Genomic DNA, 16,970 nt, shown 5'->3' with positions numbered 1-16,970 from the left:
CTGCTTTTAATATTTTTCTTTGTACTTAATTTTTGATAGTTTGATTAGTATGTGTCTTGGCGTGTTTCTCCTTGGATTTATCCTGTATGGGACTCTCTATGCTTCTTGGACTTGATTAACTCTTTCCCATATTAGGGAAGTTGTCAACTATAATCTCTTCAAATATTTTCTCAGTCCCTTTCTTTTTCTCTTCTTCTTCTGGGATCCCTATAGTTCGAATGTTGGTGCGTTTAATGTTGTCCCAGATGTCTCTGAGACTCTCCTCAATTCTTTTCATTCTTTTTCCTTTATTATGCTCTGCAGTAGTTATTTCCACTATTTTATCTTCCAGGTCACTTATCCATTCTTCTGCCTCAGTTATTCTGCTATTGATACCTTCTAGAGAATTTTTAATGTCATTATTATTTTGTTCATCACTGTTTGTTTGCTCTTTAGTTCTTCTAGGTCCTTGTTAAACGTTTCTTTTATTTTCTCCATTCTATTTCCAAGATTTTGTATCATCTTTACTATGATTATTCTGAATTCTTTTCCAGGCAGACTGTCTATTTCCTCTTCATTTGTTAGCTCTGGTGCATTTTTACCTTGCTCCTTCATTTGCTGTGTGTTTCTCTGTCTTCTCATTTTGCTAACTTACTGTGTTTGGGGGTCTCCTCTTCCCAGGCTTCAGGTTCGTAGTTACCGTTGTTTTTGGTGTCTTCCCCCAGTGGCTAAGTTTGGTTCAGTGGGTGGGTTGGCTTCCTGGTGGAGGGGACTAGTGCCTGTGTTCTGGTGGATGAGGCTGGATCTTGTCTTTCTGGTGGGCAGGTCCACATCTGGTGATGTGTTTTGGGGTGTCTGTGGCCTTATTATTATTTTAGGTAGCCTCTGTGCTAATGGATGAGGTTGTGTTCCTGTCTTGCTAGTTGTTTGGCATAGGGTGTCCTGCGCTATAGCTTGCTGGTCATTGAATGGAGCTGGGTCTTGGCATTGAGATGGAGATCTCTGGGAGACTTTCACCATTTGATATTACATGGAGCTGGGAGGTCTCTTGTGGACCAGTGTCCTGAACTTGGCTCTCCCATCTCAGAGGCACAGCCCTGATGCCTGGCTGGAGCACGAAGAGCCTGTCATCCACATGGCTCAGCATAAAAGGGAGAAGAAGAAAGAAAGAAAGAAGAATATGAAATAAAGTAAAATTAAATTAAAAAGTTATTAAAATAAAAATAATTATTAACAAAAAAGTTTTAAAGTAATATAAAAAACGAAAGAAAGAGGAGAGCAACCAAGCCAAAACACAAATCCACCAATGATAACAAGTGCTAAAAACTATACTAAAAGAAAAAAAATTAACATGGACAAACCGAACCCTAAGACAAATGGTAAAAGCAAAGCTATACAGACAAAATCACACACAGAAGCATACACATACACACTCACATAAAGGGAAAAGGGGAAAAATATATATATATATCATTGCTCCTAAAGTCCACCTCCTCAATTTGGGATGATTTATTGTCTATTCAGGTATTCCACAGATGCAGGGTACATCAAGTTGATTGTGGAGATTTAATCCGCTGCTCCTGAGGCTGCTGGGAGAAATTTCCTTTTCTCTTTGTTCACACAGCTCCTGGGGTTCAGTTTTGGATTTGGACCCTCCTCTGCGTGTAGATCACCTGAGGGTGTCTGTTCTTTGCTCAGACAGGACGGGGTTAAAGGAGCAGCTGATTCGGGGGCTCTGGCTCACTCAGGCCATGAGGAGGGAGGGGTACGGAATGCGGGCCAAGCCTGCGGCGGCAGAGGCCAGCGTGACGTTGCACCAGCCTGAGGCGCACCATGTGTTCTCCCCGGGAAGTTGTCCCTGGATCACGGGACCCTGGCAGCTGTGGGCTGCACAGGCTCCCGGGAGGGGAGGTGTGGATAGTGACCTGTGCTTGCACACAGGGTTCTTGGTGGCGGCAGCAGCAGCCTTAGCGCCCCATGCCCGTCTCTGGGGTCCACGCTGATAGCCGCAGCTCACACCCGTCTCTGGAGCTCCTTTAAGGTGCTCTTAATCCTCTCTCCTCGCGCACCAGGAAACAAAGAGAGAAGAAAAAGTCTCTTGCCTCTTCAGCAGCTGCAGACTTTTTCCCGGACTCCCTCCTGGCTACCTGTGGCGCACTAGCCCCCTTCAGGCTGTGTTCACATCGCTAACCCCAGTCCTCTCCTTGGGATCCGACTGAAGCCTGAGCCTCAGCTCCCAGCCCCTGCTCACCCCGGGTGAGCAGACAAGCCTCTCGGGCTGGTGAGTGCTGGTCGGCACCGATCCTCTGTGCGGGAATCTCTCCGCTTTGCCCTCCGCACCCCTGTGGCTGCGCTCTCCTCCGTGGCTCCGAAGCTTCCCCCCTCCGCCACCCGCAGTCTCCGCCCGCGAAGGTCCCTCCTAGTGTGTGGCAACATTTCCTCCTTCACAGCTCCCTCCCACTGGTGCAAGTCCCATCCCTATTCTTTTGTCTCTGTTTTTTCTTTTTTCTTTTGCCCTACCCAGGTATGTGGGGGAGTTTCTTGCCTTTTGGGAGGTCTGAGGTCTTCTGCCAGCATTCAGTAGGTGTTCTGTAGGAGTTGTTCCACATGTAGACGTATTTCTGATGTATTTGTGAGGAGGAAGGTGATCTCCACGTCTTACTCTTCCACCATCTTGAAGCTCCTCCCCCACTATTTTCCACTTTTAAATCAATTTTTCTATAGATTGGATTAGGAGATATGATGCCCCATATTGATTTTTTTCCAAATGTAGAATCAACTGTCTGAACACTATTAAATAATGTATCCTTACTCACTGATTTGAAATAACATCTTAATCACTTAAACTATTGTTACATTTACTTGTACTGACTATATCTGGATTTTTATATCTGTACATTTTACCTCTCTTTTTTTCTGTGCCTGAGAATCACCACAATAAATCATTTAAGGCCCAGAAAATGTTCCAGTGGGAATTCCTGATCATCTACTTTTACTATTCATGAAATCACCTGTTGGGTAAACTTTGGCAAGTAATGTTCTCTGAACTTCAGTTTCTCTATCTGTAAAATATAACTAAAATATGGTTATCTTTATTACATATAGCATGCCAGATGCTCCTCATTCAAAAACCTATTAAAGGATGTGGTAAGAAGTTCTGTTTACTTGGATTAGCCCTTCTGTGCACCAAAATCTTGTTTATAACTATTCTTAAAAAAACTTTTTCATTTTGAAAGAGTTTTTTTTATTGTAGTTGATTTAAAATATTATATTAGTTTCACTTGTACAGCATAATGGTTGTATTTTTACAGATTATACTACATTAAAAGTTATAAGATAATGTCTATAATTCCCTGTGCTATATAAAATATATTCTTGTTGCTTATCTATTTTATACATATTAGATTGCATCTCTTAATCCCATTAGGAGATGGGATCCTGCCCCTCTCCCTCCCCTTCCCCGCTGGTAATCACTAGCTTGTTTTCTATATCTGTCAGTCTGTTTCTGTTTTGCTATATATGATTGTTTGTATTACTTTTCAGATTCCACATATAAATGATATTATATGGATTTTGCTTTTCTCTGTCTGACATTTCACTAAGCATAATATTCTCTAGGTCCATCCACATTGCTGGCAGTGGCAGAATTTCGTTCTTTTTAATGATTGAGTAATATTCATATATATCACATCTTTATCCATTTATCTATTGATGGACACTTGGTTTACTTCCATATCTTGGTTATTGTAAATAGTACTGCTATGACATTGGGGTGCATGTATCTTTTTGAATTAGTGTTTTCATCTTTTCCAGATATATACTCAGAAGTGGAATTGCTGAATCATATGGTAGTTCTATTTTTAGATTTTTGAGGAACCACCATACTGTTTTCCATAGTGGTGCACCAATTTACATTCCCACCAACAGTGCACAAGTGTTCCCTTTTCTCCACATCCTCACCAACACTTGTTATTTTTGGTCTTTTTGATGATAACCATTATGACAGGTGTGAGGTGATATCTCATTGTAGTTTTGATATGCATTTCACTAATAATTAGTGTTGTTAAGCATGTTTACATGTGCCTATTAGCCATCTGTATGTCTTCTTTGGAAAAATGTCTATTCAGGTCTTCTGATCACTTTTTGATTGGGTTGTTTGTTTCATGTTGAGTTACATGAGCTATTTATATATTTTGGATATTAACCCCTGTCTGTAATATCATTTGCAAATATCTTCTCCCATTCTATAGATGATCTTTTCATTTTGACACTGGTTTCCTTTGCTGTGCAAAAGCTTTTAAGTTTAATTAGGTCCCATTTGTTTATTTTTGCTTTTGAGATAGATCCAATAAATATTGATATAATTAATGTCAAAGAGTGCTCTTCTTATGTTCTCTTCTAGGAATTTTATGGTTTCAGGTCTTACATTTAGGTCTTTGATCCATTTTGAGTTTATTTTTGTATATGGTGTGAGGGAATGTTCTAGTCTCATTGTTTTACATGTAGCTGTCCAGTTTTCCCAACACCACTTATTGAGGAGACTGTCTTTTCTCCATTGTATATTCTTGCCTCCTTTGCCATAGATTAATTGATCATAGGAGCATGGGTTTACTTTTGGGCTCTCTATTCTGTTCCCTTGACCTAAGTGTCTGTTTTTGTGCCAATAGCATGCTATTTGATTACTGTAGCTTTGTAGTATAGTATGAAGTCTGGAAGAGTGATACCTCCAGCTTTGTTCTTTTTCCTCAAGATTGTTTCAGCAGTTTGGTTTTTTTTTTTTTTTTTTGGTTTGCTTGTTTTTTGTGGTTCCATATGTATTTTAAGATTATTTGTTCTGGTTCTGTGAAAAATGTCATGGGTATTTTGATAGAGATTGCATTAAATATGTGTATTGCTTTGAATAATATGGCCATTTTAATAATATTAATTCTTCCAATCCAAGAGCACAGGATATCTTTCCATTTCTTTATAATCTTCAATTTCCTTCATCAATGTCTTATAGTTTGCAGAGTATAGGTCTTTCACCTCCTTGCTTAACTTTTTTTCCTAGGTATTTTATGTTTTTCATGTGATTTTTAAATGGAATCTTTTTTACTTTCTTTCTGATAGTTCATTAATAGTGTATAGAAAAGCAACAGATGTCTGTATATTAATATTGTATTCTAAAATTTTGCTAAATTCATTTACTAGTTCTAATAGTTTTTTGGTGGAGACTTTAGGGTTTTCTATATAGATTATCACATCATCTGCAAATAGTGGCAGTTTTACTTCTTCCCTTCCAATTTGGATACCTTTTCTTTTTCTTGTCTGATTGCTGTGGCCAGGACTTCTAATACTATGTTAAATAGAAGTGGAGAGAGTGGGTATCCTTGTCTTGTTTGTAAATTTAAAGGAAAGACTTTCAACTTTTCACCATTGATGATGATGTTAGCTGTGGGTTTGTCATAAATGGCCTTTATTATGTTGAGATATGTTCCGCCTATACCCACTTTTTATCATGAATTGATGTTGAATTTTGTGAAATGCTTTTTCTGTGTCTGTTGAGATGATCATGTGATATTTATCCTTCCTTTTGTTAATGTGGTGTATCACATTGATTGATATACAAATATTGAACCTTCCTATGTCTCTGTAATAGATCCAACTTGACCATGGTGTATAATCCTTTTTACATTTTGTTGAATTCACTTTATGTATATTTTGTGGAGAATTTTTGCAAGTATATTTATCAAAGATATTGGCCTGTAATGTTCTCTCTTTTTTGTAGTGTCTTTGTTTGGATTTGGTATCAGGGTAATTGTGGCCTTGTAGAATAAATCTGGGAGTGTTCCATCCTGTCAATTTCTTGGAATAGTTTGAGAAGGATAAGAATTAGCTCTTCTTTATATGTTTGGTAGAACTCGCCTGTGAAGCTGTTTGGTTCTGAACTTTTTTTGCTGGGAGATTTTTGTTTTGTTTCGTTTTATTACAAATAATTCAATTTCACTACTAGTGATTGTTCTGTTCAAATTATCTGTTTCTTCCTGATTCAGTCTTGGCAGGTTGTATATTTCTAGAAATTTGTCCATTTCCTCTAGGTTGTCCAATTTGTTGTCATATAACTGTTCATAGTATTCCCTTATGATTTTTTGTATTTATGTGATATTGGTTGTTATTTCTCTTCTTTCATTTTTTATTTTGTTTATTTGGGTCCTCTGTCTTTTCTTCTTGTTGAGCCTGGCTAAAAGTTTATCAATTTTGTTTATCTTTTCAAAAAATAGCTCTTGGTTTCATTGATCTTTTCTATTGTTTTTTTGTGTGTGTGCTTCAAGAAATTCTTTCATAATTGAGATTTTATTGGTTGTTTTGAGGATCAGTACACAGACATTTCAATTTGTACACAATCCTCAACATACATACCAAAAATCTAAAAAATCATGTAGTTGTGATTCTTTTCTGAACAGTTATTCCAGTGACTTTCCAGCTTAAAATTTGGAAGCAAATTTTCCTTCACAGGATATCAAGTACCAATATCTTCAAATATTGATATGCTGTTACATTGTAAGTCTCACTAATTCACAACTTAATATCATGTACACTACATACTCAAATTGTCATTCGTTCACAGCACATTAACAGTTACTAGAAGAACTGGACTACCATGACCAAAAATGTTACAGAGTGCACAAAATTCTGCCCAGGAGAGCCAAGATCAAGGGCTGAGTGGTTTGCTTTAGGAAACAATCCTATCAAAAACAACATGGGAAGAGAAGTAATTTAAAGTGTTTAAGACATTAAATGCACAACTGACTCCAAACTGCCATTTAGTATGCTTTGTATTATAGGATATAAAAGCTACCCACCATCAGTGGAATGTTAAGCTGACACCCAAGACAATCAAAGCCTCCCATATTCAATATCCCACTATTTTCTGGTTGTACCAAAAAGTAAACAACCAGCAAATGATTTCACCTCTTTAAAAAAAGCATTAAACTTAAAAAATGGGATGAGGTGGGATTCCCTCCTTTTTCAAAATGTTTCTAGAGCTACTAAAAAACTTGCATTTACAAAATAGTTGATAAAAATATTCCTCTGGATTGTACAAGAAGGGAGACAGGGACCACTGATAGGACTGGGTGTGTGATATTCATCAGACTTGGCTTCTTTCTCTCCTGCTTCATCAGAAGCTGGGCTCTCCTCGTTTTTAGTTTCTCCATTTTCTGCAGGTCAGTCTTCTTTAGTCTATTGGTTAGCCACTTCAGCCTGTTTTCTCTTTGCTCCCCTTTTCCGTTTTGTTTGCACTTTTTTGTCTGAAGAGTTATCTTTTCCTGCTGCCTTTTTTGGCTTTGTTTCCACTTTCGCAGGAGCCAGTTTAGCTGACAACCTCGCCAATCTCCTCTTGGGCTCCTCCTTCACTGCCCCCTCGGCAGAGCTGACCTTCCTCTTGGGCATCGTGGTGGTGGGGTGGGCACGTGCCAGGTGCCTGTGGGCTGCTGCGCACCGAGAGCCTTCGCGAAACTGGGCTGCCTGGCTGCTGCCGCTCCTCCCACCCTCTATTGTTTTTTATTCTCTATTTTATTTATTTCCTCTATAATCTTTATTATTTCCTTCCTTCTGCTGATTTATGGCTTTGCTCTTTTTTTTCCTAATTCTTTTAGGTGGTAGGTTAGGTTGTTTGTTTGAGATTTTCTTGTTTTTTAGGAAGGCTGTATTGCTATAAACTTCCATCTTAGAACTGCTTTTGCTGTGTTCCATAAATTTTAGAGTATTGTGTTTCCATTTTCATTTGTCTTGAGATACTTTCTGATTTTCTCTTTGATTCCTTTATTGACCCATTGGTTTTTTAGTAACATGTTTTTTAGTAGCATGTTTAGTAGCACATGTTTGTCCTTTCTCCATTTTTTCTTTCTGTAATTGATTTCTAGTTTCATACCATTGAGGTCAGAAAAAAATGCTTGATATAATTTCTATCCTCTTAAACTTGTTGAGAATTATTTTGTGGCTGAGCATGTGATGTATCCTGCATAACATTCCATGTACATTTGAAAAGATTGTGTATTCTGCTGTCTTTGGATGGAATGTCCTGTAGATATCTACTAAGTTCAACTGGTCTCTTTTGTCATTTGAGACCACTGTTGTCTTAATGATTTTCTGTTTGGATGATCTGTTCATTGATGTCAGTGTGGTGATAAGGTCCCCTACTATTACTGTATTACTGTCAATTTCTCCCTTTATGTCTGTTCGTATTTGCTTTATATATTTAGGTGCTCCTGTATTGGGTGCATATATGTTAGCAAATATAATACCCTCTTCTTATATTGATCCCTTTATCATTATAAAATACCCTTCTTTGCCTCATGTTATAGCCTTGGTTTTAAAGCCTATTTTGTCTGATATGAGTATTGCTACCCCTGCTTTCTTGTCATTTCCATTTTCATGAAATATCTTTTTCTATCCCCTCACTTTCATTCTGTTTGTGTCTTTAGCTCTGAAGTGTGTCTCTTGTAGACAGTATATAGCAGAATCTTGGTTTTTTAATCCAATCCCACCCTATGTCTTTTGACTGAAGCATTTAGTCCAGTGACATTTAAAGTAATTATTAATAAGTATGTACTTATTGCCATTTTATCACTTGTTTTCTTTTCTTTTTTTGTAGTTCTCTGCTCATATCTTTTTCTTTTTGTTCCTTCCCTTGTGGTTTGATGATTTTCTTTAGTAGTATGCTTGTGTTCCTTTCTTTTTAGGTTTTGTGTATCTATTGTAGATTTTTGAGTTGCTGTTACCATGGCACCCATACATCTTGACTTACAACTATATCTGCTTGTTTTATACTGGTAGTCATTTAAGTTCAAACAGATTCTAAAAGATCTACATTTTTTACTTGCCTCTCACACATTTTGTATTTTTGATGTCATATTTTAATCTTCATGTTTATCTCTTAACTTTTTACTCTATAGTTGTTTTTATAAATTTTTTTTAATCGTCATACTGGCTTACTTAAGTTGTTGATCCTCAGTCCATACTATATATTTTCTTTTCCTAGTGGGACTTTCCCTTTCCTATAGATTCTTACTTCTTTTCCACTTAGAGAAGACTCTTTAACATTTATTTCAGGGTAGGTTTAGTATTGATGAACTTTTTTGGTTTTTGCTTGTCTGAGAATCCTTTATCTATCCTGCTATTCTAATTGATAGTCTTGCTGGGTAAAGTATCCTAGGTTGCAGTTTTTTCCCTTTCCACACTTTAGGTATACCATACCACTCCCTTCTGGCCTACAAAGTTTCTGCAGAGAAGTCAGTTGATATCCTTACGGGAATTCCCTTTATATGACTCTTTGTTCTCCTCTTGCTGGCTTTAGAATTCTCTATGTATCTTTAACTTTTGCTATTTTAGTTGTGATATGTCTTGGTGTGTGTTTGTTTGGACTCATCTTGTTTGGGACCCTCTGTGCTTCTTTTACCTAGATATCTGTTTCCTTTTTCAGGTTTGTCTAGTTTTCAGCCACAATTTCCTCAAGTACATTTTTGGTCCCCTTCCCTCTCTCTTCTCCTCCTGGGACTCCTATAATGTGAATGTTGGTACACTTCATGTTATCCCAAATATCTTTTAAATTGTTTTCTTTTTTAAAATTTGTTTTTGTTTTTGTTTTTCTGATTGGGTGATTTCCATTATTCTATCTTCCAGATCACTTATACATTCTTCTGTAACACCCAGTCTGCTATTCATTCCTTCTAATGTGTTTTTATCTTAGCTATTGAATTCTTCATGTCTGATTGGGTCTTTTTTATATTTTCTAGTTCCTCATTAAAATTTTCACTGTGTACATCTATTCTTTTCTCTGATTCAGTTAACATTTTATTAACAATGTTTTGAATTCTTTATCTGGTAAGTTGTTTATTTCTGTTTCATATTTATTTTTTTAGGGTTCTTCTCTTGCTTTTTCAATTGAGACCAGTTCCTCTGCCTTTTCATTTTGCTCAACTTTCTCTGCCTCTGTGAATTTAGGTGGAAAAGTTACCTATTATGCTCTTAAAGTGGTGTTCTTTTGTGAGAACATTCCTACACAGACTGCCTGTGCCCAATGCCTTTGGTGGGAGAGCTGGATTTGACATGGATGCAAGTCATGTTTTTCCTCAGAGTGTGCTGGCAGCTATCACTTGGGTAGAGAGTGGGCCTGGAGATGGAGGGGCTACTGCTGGAGCTGGGTGTGGGGTGGAACTTCCCTCTGCTCAGTGGCCATAATTGCCTTATCAGGCGTGGGGTCTGATTTCCAAGTTGCTGGAGTAGCAGCTCTGAGGGTTGGGCCCCAGATGGCTCTGTTCCCCTTAAGTGTGTGCTTTCCCCTCTCCCTGCACCAGGACCCTTGCTTCAGCAGTGGGGGGAGTGCTGAAGCAAGTGTGCCCTGTGCAGGCTTTCAACTTGTGTCAGCCACAGACAGAGGTGTTAGCTGTTTCCAGCGCACTGCCTGTGCAGGTGGCAGCAATTGTTCCCCTTGCTCTGCTCAGATGCAGACTCCTGTGCAAATCTCCTTTGTCCCTCACAGCCAATCACTCCCCTAAGCCTCCGCCACCCCTGCCCTATTATGGAGTCACGCTGCAGGGCAGTCAGGGCTGCTTGGACTCTCAATGTGTATTGGGGGCTGAGCTGTGGTGGAGCGGGCTCCATCAGAGATCTGGGCTGTTTCTGATGTGCTGCTTGAGTAAGTGCCAACAAGGACCACTGCCCCACCCAGGCTCTTCCTGGGGACTAGGTAATCTCTGCATCCAGGATCTAGTTTTCCCCCTGGTCATGGCCACTCCAGGTCCAGTGCTGCACTGTGACATGAAGTAAGCGGGGCTGGAGCATTCACTCGGCTAGGTCTGGGGTGCACACTGAGGTGGTCACAGGATATCTGCCATCTGCTAGAGCAGACCTCTCGCTGCCCTGCCTTGGGGGGTGGCCCAGCACATGCATGCTCCTCACAAGTGGTATCCAGGCTTCCCACAGCCTTCCTGTTACTCCCAGCTGTGCTCCAACCAGCCAGGGGGGCTCGTCTTCTCCCACATAACACCCCAGGGCTGGGGAACCCAATCTGTGACTCTCACTACTTACTCCCCAGCGTGGGTGTCTGCCCGTGTAATCTCCCTTTTCCTCTGAATCCCCTCCCAGGGGCACAGGTCCTGACCTGATCAGTCTTTCTCCTTCCTACCTGATTATATGTGTATCTTTCTTACAGCCTTTGTTGTACAGGAGTCCCTCTGCCAGTTTCCAGTTTGTTTTCAGTGAGAATTACTCCACTCGTAGATGTATTTTTTATGTCTTTGTTGGGGGAAGATGAGTGCTATGTCCTCTTACTCTGCCTGCATGGTTGATCTCCTTGAAATAGTTTTAGATTAATAGGAGAAGTGCAAAAATAATACACAGAGTTCCAATATATCCTTCACTCAACTTCTTCTTACGTTAAAGTCTATAACCATAGTTCAATTATCGAAATTAAGTTATTAGTTTCAGTATAATACTGATAACTAAACTAGACTTTAATAAAATTTCACCAGCTTTTTTCATTAAGATCCATTTCTAATTCCATTATCTCATCCAGGATCTCACATTACATTAGTTGTCTTGTCTCCTTAGTATTCTCCAATCAGTGACAGTCCCTCAGTCTTTCCTACTCTTTGTTGACTGACACTTTTGGAGAGTACTGCTCAATTATTTTAATAACAGTCTTTTTTTCTCAAAATAAAGTTATTTTCTTTTAAATCAGTAGCATGTCATTGTTTTCCATTTTCTCAGTTGGGGACTAGTTGACACATAGAACTAAAAGCACCACTGGATACTGATTTTTCTTACTGGAGGAGATGGGATTCCAGGGTCCCAGCTCTTATTATTTATGCACTTTGGTTCCTAAATGTCAAAATAAAAGGAAAGCTAAAAGCCTCAAGTTGTTTCCTGAAATTAAAAAAAGAAGAAGAAAAGGAAGGAAAAATGATGAAACCCTCTGCTCCTCTTCCCCCACACAGCTAGAAAGGGCTAGCTTAGCTTAGGACCATGAAAGTCAGAGTGAAACCTCTACATTTTCCTTAATTTCACACATTATGCATAGTTACTGTTAGCACATATGCTTTCAATCATCCCCTGTCTTAAGAACAGTGCAAATGTGGGTGTTAAGAGAATTGAACCTGCCAAACATATTTGACATCACAATGCCCTTGAAAGAGCTATCAACTAAACCCAGATATATATGTACATCTCAGCAGTTCTATTTTATTAAACTCACAACATTTCCACCCAATTTAAACTTACTGTGATAGCACATGTCGTGATGGATTTGGGTGGTGGTTTCCTTTCCAGTTGGCTCTGAGAATGTCATATTAAGCCAGACCACAATCTGATGCCAAGTCCATAATTAGCTTTCTCCTTCCACTTGGGTCTCTTTTGTTTTTTGAGCAGATATGCAATGCTGGATACAACCATGTAGGGATGGGGTGAGAATAAGACCTGCTAGAAGAAATGTGACAATGGTTGTGAAAATCCATTTTAAGAGCAGCAGCTCTTGTTACTTTAAATGTTAACTATGAATTTCCAGCTAAAGGCTGTATTTCTACAATAGTGATTGAAAACTGGTGGTCCCTGGGTCAAATATAGCTCACAGATGTGTTTTATTTGGCTAGTCCAATGTTATGAAAGCATCTGAATTTGTGGCCAACATTTACATATAAAGAGATTCTACACAAAAATATGGATTTCTGGAATCTCATGAAAAACTTGATGTGGCCACATTGGGCCTACTTTTCCACATGGCAACAATTGGCTGGGGCTGAAGAGCAGCTGGCCGTTTGAGACGGAGTATGTACCATCTGGTTAGCATAATTTCTACCCAGCTCTCTTCTCCTGTTTATGTAACTTGCCTCATCTCTGTGGGTGTTTGGATTTTCAACACTAGTTTATAATCAAGGATAAAGAGAACTCCGATTATTTAAGCTTCTGGTTCTACCAAGGTGATAAAAAAAAAAAAAAAAAAAAAAAAGACCGTGGTGAGAAAAGATGACCTGTGACTTACTCTGGGATCCTTCAGAAGTAGACTTAGAGATAAGGACTTAAGTATGAGTAATTTATTTGGGAGGTGATCCCAAGAAACAGTGGCAGTATAGTGGGGAAGTGATTTGAAGACAAGGTAACCAATAAAGAATGCACTATCAATTAGGTAACTGCTGTGGGAAGGAGTTTAATCATTCTTGTGTCTGAAAGACAGTGTGAAGTATGAGTGTTGGAGTTACCCCACCCAAGAGACAAGAGACCAGTCATTCCCATAAGTTATTGATTGATGGTTGCTTCCAGAAGCAGTGAATCCTCAGCATTTCCCAATTTGCCATTCCTATGTGCAGATCATGCCTGGAGGTCAGAGAAAACCCTCAGGCAAAGAGTAGCAGATGCCAAAAATTGGAAATTAGTGCCATAGGCACCGAAATGAAAGGCCCAAGAGGATATGTGCAGGGCAGCAGCAGCAGCAGCAGCCACATCATGCTTCTGAGGCTAACACGAAATGATGGGTACAGTGATGATTTTGTCTCACAGAACAGATGGGGCACTTGATATTTGCTAACCAGCAACACAGAGTTTCTCTTCCTCTTGAGAACTGTTCATCCTTTGAACCAACTCCAAAAGTTCCCCAAATTAGCTTTTGCTCACTGCCAGGTAAAAAATTTGGCTCAACCAAACCTCCCAAAGCAAGAGAGTTGTGAGTATAGAGTGTCTTTTGAAGTCTACCTGGGCTTTGGTCCCCTTATTCTCATTTATTCCAGAGAAGGACATGTAAGCACTTTCCATAGTTAGCCCATGGTCAGAATCCAGATGTGAGTAGGTCACATTCGTGGTTTATTGCTAACAACGGTGAGTCATATGAGAATTGGATGTGACTCAAACATGAGCCTAGTGCACGTGAGTGCTTTAGTCATATTGATGTTTCCTTTGGTGAGAATCCTCCTCAAACTCTGTGATGTGTTTACAGTGACTTTGAACTAGAACAGCACAAAATTATAAATTATGTAATTATTTACATGGAGTTTCAATCAATAATTGATCTAATCCTGCTGGTATGACAGCTGGTGGCACTCAGTTACCCAACAGAAACTGACATAATCTCCTGAAGGATCCCTTTTTGACATCATCAACACTTGAACAGTATCTGGCTTCTCATAGAAGATGTTTGCTGAGTCCTATGACTCATTCTTTGCTGCTTAGTGGATACTAAGTGCGCAACAACTGCATATTCTCTCCATCTTTTCATTCCTTTCTCCCTCCCTTCCTTCCCTCCTCCCTTTCTACCCTCCTCCCTTCTTTCCCTGTCTCTTTGTCTCAGCTTATCAATTGGAACTGGGATGGGGGCTAATAAAAGGACATTCTGGAGATAATGAGATATATAAACAGGTAAGAGGGGATGGGAAAGAGCTAATTCCTTGAATATTAAGTGTCTAAGAATGCATTTTTAAAGTCCAGTATGTCTTCCTGAGTTAGAAGCCGTCTTGATGGGGTGACAAATGAGGTTAGACCTAATTCTACTTCAAGCCCTGAGTAGCCATAATGCTGGGTATTGACTCTCTGCTTTGAAGGTTTTTGCCAAATTGATTTTCTCTTTGGGGAATCCTTCCTAATGTGATCTTAGTGGATTTAAACTAGAAAGTACAGAAAATTATTTAAATATATACTCATTACATTCAGATTCAATTACTCAGCAAGAACCCTAAAAAGTCTATCCACATTGATGAAATGGTTGATGATTATTTTGGATAATTACTCAACAAGAGTGTGTACATTTAGAAAGGTACTATGCAAAGCAACTAGGACAGTGATTCTCAAGTGGGTGTGGAAGATGAGAGTGCCACTGTGTGTAGGGGGAGGGGTTATGTGTAGGCGGCTGTGGTGAGAGAACATATCAGAATCTCCATGACAAATTTCTCAAGCTACATATCTCCCTCCACCCTGCCGCCTGATTCAGGGCGTGCTGGTTTGGTACGTCACTGAACAAGAACCTCTGGAATAAGGATGCTGTGCACATATAAGAAAAGGATGCTTCCTGTGTAAGCTCTTCTTTCTGCTTAGCCCAGTGTGGAGGGGTCTCCTTTTGATAAAGCTCCTGTGGATATACTGGGACAGTCTTCCTGATGGGAGTACCACTCATTGCCCAGGAAGGTACAAAGCTGGTAGCCTCTGTGGAGGAGCAGCTCGCCATTATGTAGACCACACTGGTTGTGACTCTGAGGTTCATAGAAAATTCCAGGGGTGGTCAGTCCCAATGTAGTGTAAAATGAGAGCTGTCCCTAAGAACCATAACCAAAGCCATCACTTCCACTGACTATCATTATGACTATAATGGCCTTAGTTAGAGTCATTATCTAAGGAAATCATTGTGAACACCATGGGTCCCTGTTCAAATGACAATATGTTCCTTGAGAGATAATGCCAAATTACCACTGAACCTATATTTTATAGTATGGATACTTCTTATGACTGCTTATTTATTGAGTGCTACATACATACATTATAACAAATCATCAAAACTACAATAGGATGTAGATATTCTTATTCCCTTTTACAGATGAGAAAAAGGAGGCTCTAGTGAGGTTAAGAAATTGGCTCAAGATGTCATAGAGCTATTAAGTGCCAGAGTCAGCACTTCAGTGCATTGGTATGTATTATCTCAAACCCACCAACATTATTTAGCAAGAAGGAAGGAACAGTCATAAGAAGGATGGGGCCAGTTCTAGCATTCTATATATGGGGGTCTTTGGGATGACAATCTAGGTGAGGTGGTATTAATTTAGGGAATTTGCTTTGAAGCTGTATTTATCAATACATAACAAGCTCACATTTTAAAAAACTTATTTGGAGTGACTTGGAGAGGAGAGTTGATAGAGCTTATGGGAGAGTTTAAGACCCCCAACTACCCCCTTGGTGCCACCACTGAGAAGTTTATCCAAAAGCATTTTGTAAGAAGCTATCAAGTGCCAGGCTATAGGCTGGTCATTAGAGGTATGGTGGTAAGTAGTATTGGAAGGAATGTAATGTAGAAGAGGGATGAAACTCAACTCTAGAAAAAGGGATCAAAACTAAGAAACAGATATTATATGAAGACCCTCTGCAAAGAATCACTTTCTAGCCATCAGAGTTACTCAAATATGGTGTGGGCACTTCATAGTCCCTCTGTCACTAAGGGTTTCAGACAGAGGTAAGATTCCTCAAGATGGTGTAGAGGACAGACTTCCCTGGTGGCACAGTGGTTAAGAATCTGCCTGCCAATGCAGGGGACGTGGGTTCGAGCCTTGGTCCGGGAAGATCCCACATGCCGCGGAGCAACTAAGCCCGTGTGCCACAACTACTGAGCCTGTGTGCCACAACTACTGAAGCCCATGCACCTAGAGCCCGTGCTCCACAACAAGAGAAGCCACCACAATGAGAAGCCCGCGCACCACAACGAAGAGTAGGCCCTGCTCGCCACAACTAGAGAAAGCCTGCAGGCAGCAACGGAGACCCAACGCAGCCAAAAATAAATAATTTTTTTTTTTAAAGATGGTGTAGAGACAATTCTTATCATAACTAAGGCATTGTGTAGGGGTATTTGAAATTTTCTTCTAATTCAAAGAGGTGTGTGTGTGTGTGTGTGTGTGTGTGTGTGTATGTACGTATGTCTGAGAAAGAGGGCCGGGGGGAGAGAGAGAGAGAACACAGACACGGAGTTTTGGAGGAAGGTAGAGAAGAGATTGAAAGCTTCTGGTGTATGAGTTGCCATCTGAAGCCTGGGTCTGGCTGTGATATTGCAGGAGGAGATTCAGGCTAGCATGGAGAGGAAAAAAGATTATGACCCAGAATAATGAAAAAGAGCAAAAGAACAGGAACAAGGGAAGTGGAAAACAGGAGTTTGGTTCTGGGACTAGACAGACCTGGGTTCAAATCCCATCTTGCCATCTCTTAGCAGGATGTGCTGAAGCACATGACTTACACTTCAGAGCCTCAGTTTTCTCATTTATAAAATGAAA

At 39.7% G+C, this 16,970-nt stretch overlaps 1 pseudogene across 1 annotated transcript; it reads right to left on the bottom strand.

The window, feature by feature from the left end:
- Positions 1–2,295: 2,295 nt before the first annotated feature.
- LOC309605923 (non-histone chromosomal protein HMG-14 pseudogene) lies at positions 2,296–16,201 on the bottom strand (annotated as a pseudogene). The gene has a single exon. The product of its transcript is annotated as a non-histone chromosomal protein HMG-14 pseudogene (transcript).
- Positions 16,202–16,970: the final 769 nt, after the last annotated feature.

The sequence above is a fragment of the Balaenoptera borealis genome (assembly GCF_965194805.1).
Source record: "Balaenoptera borealis genome assembly, chromosome: 11".
In the NCBI taxonomy this organism is placed as follows: domain Eukaryota; kingdom Metazoa; phylum Chordata; class Mammalia; order Artiodactyla; family Balaenopteridae; genus Balaenoptera; species Balaenoptera borealis.
The sequence above is the reverse complement of the archived record's forward strand: the minus strand, read 5'-3'. Positions and strand labels throughout refer to the sequence as shown.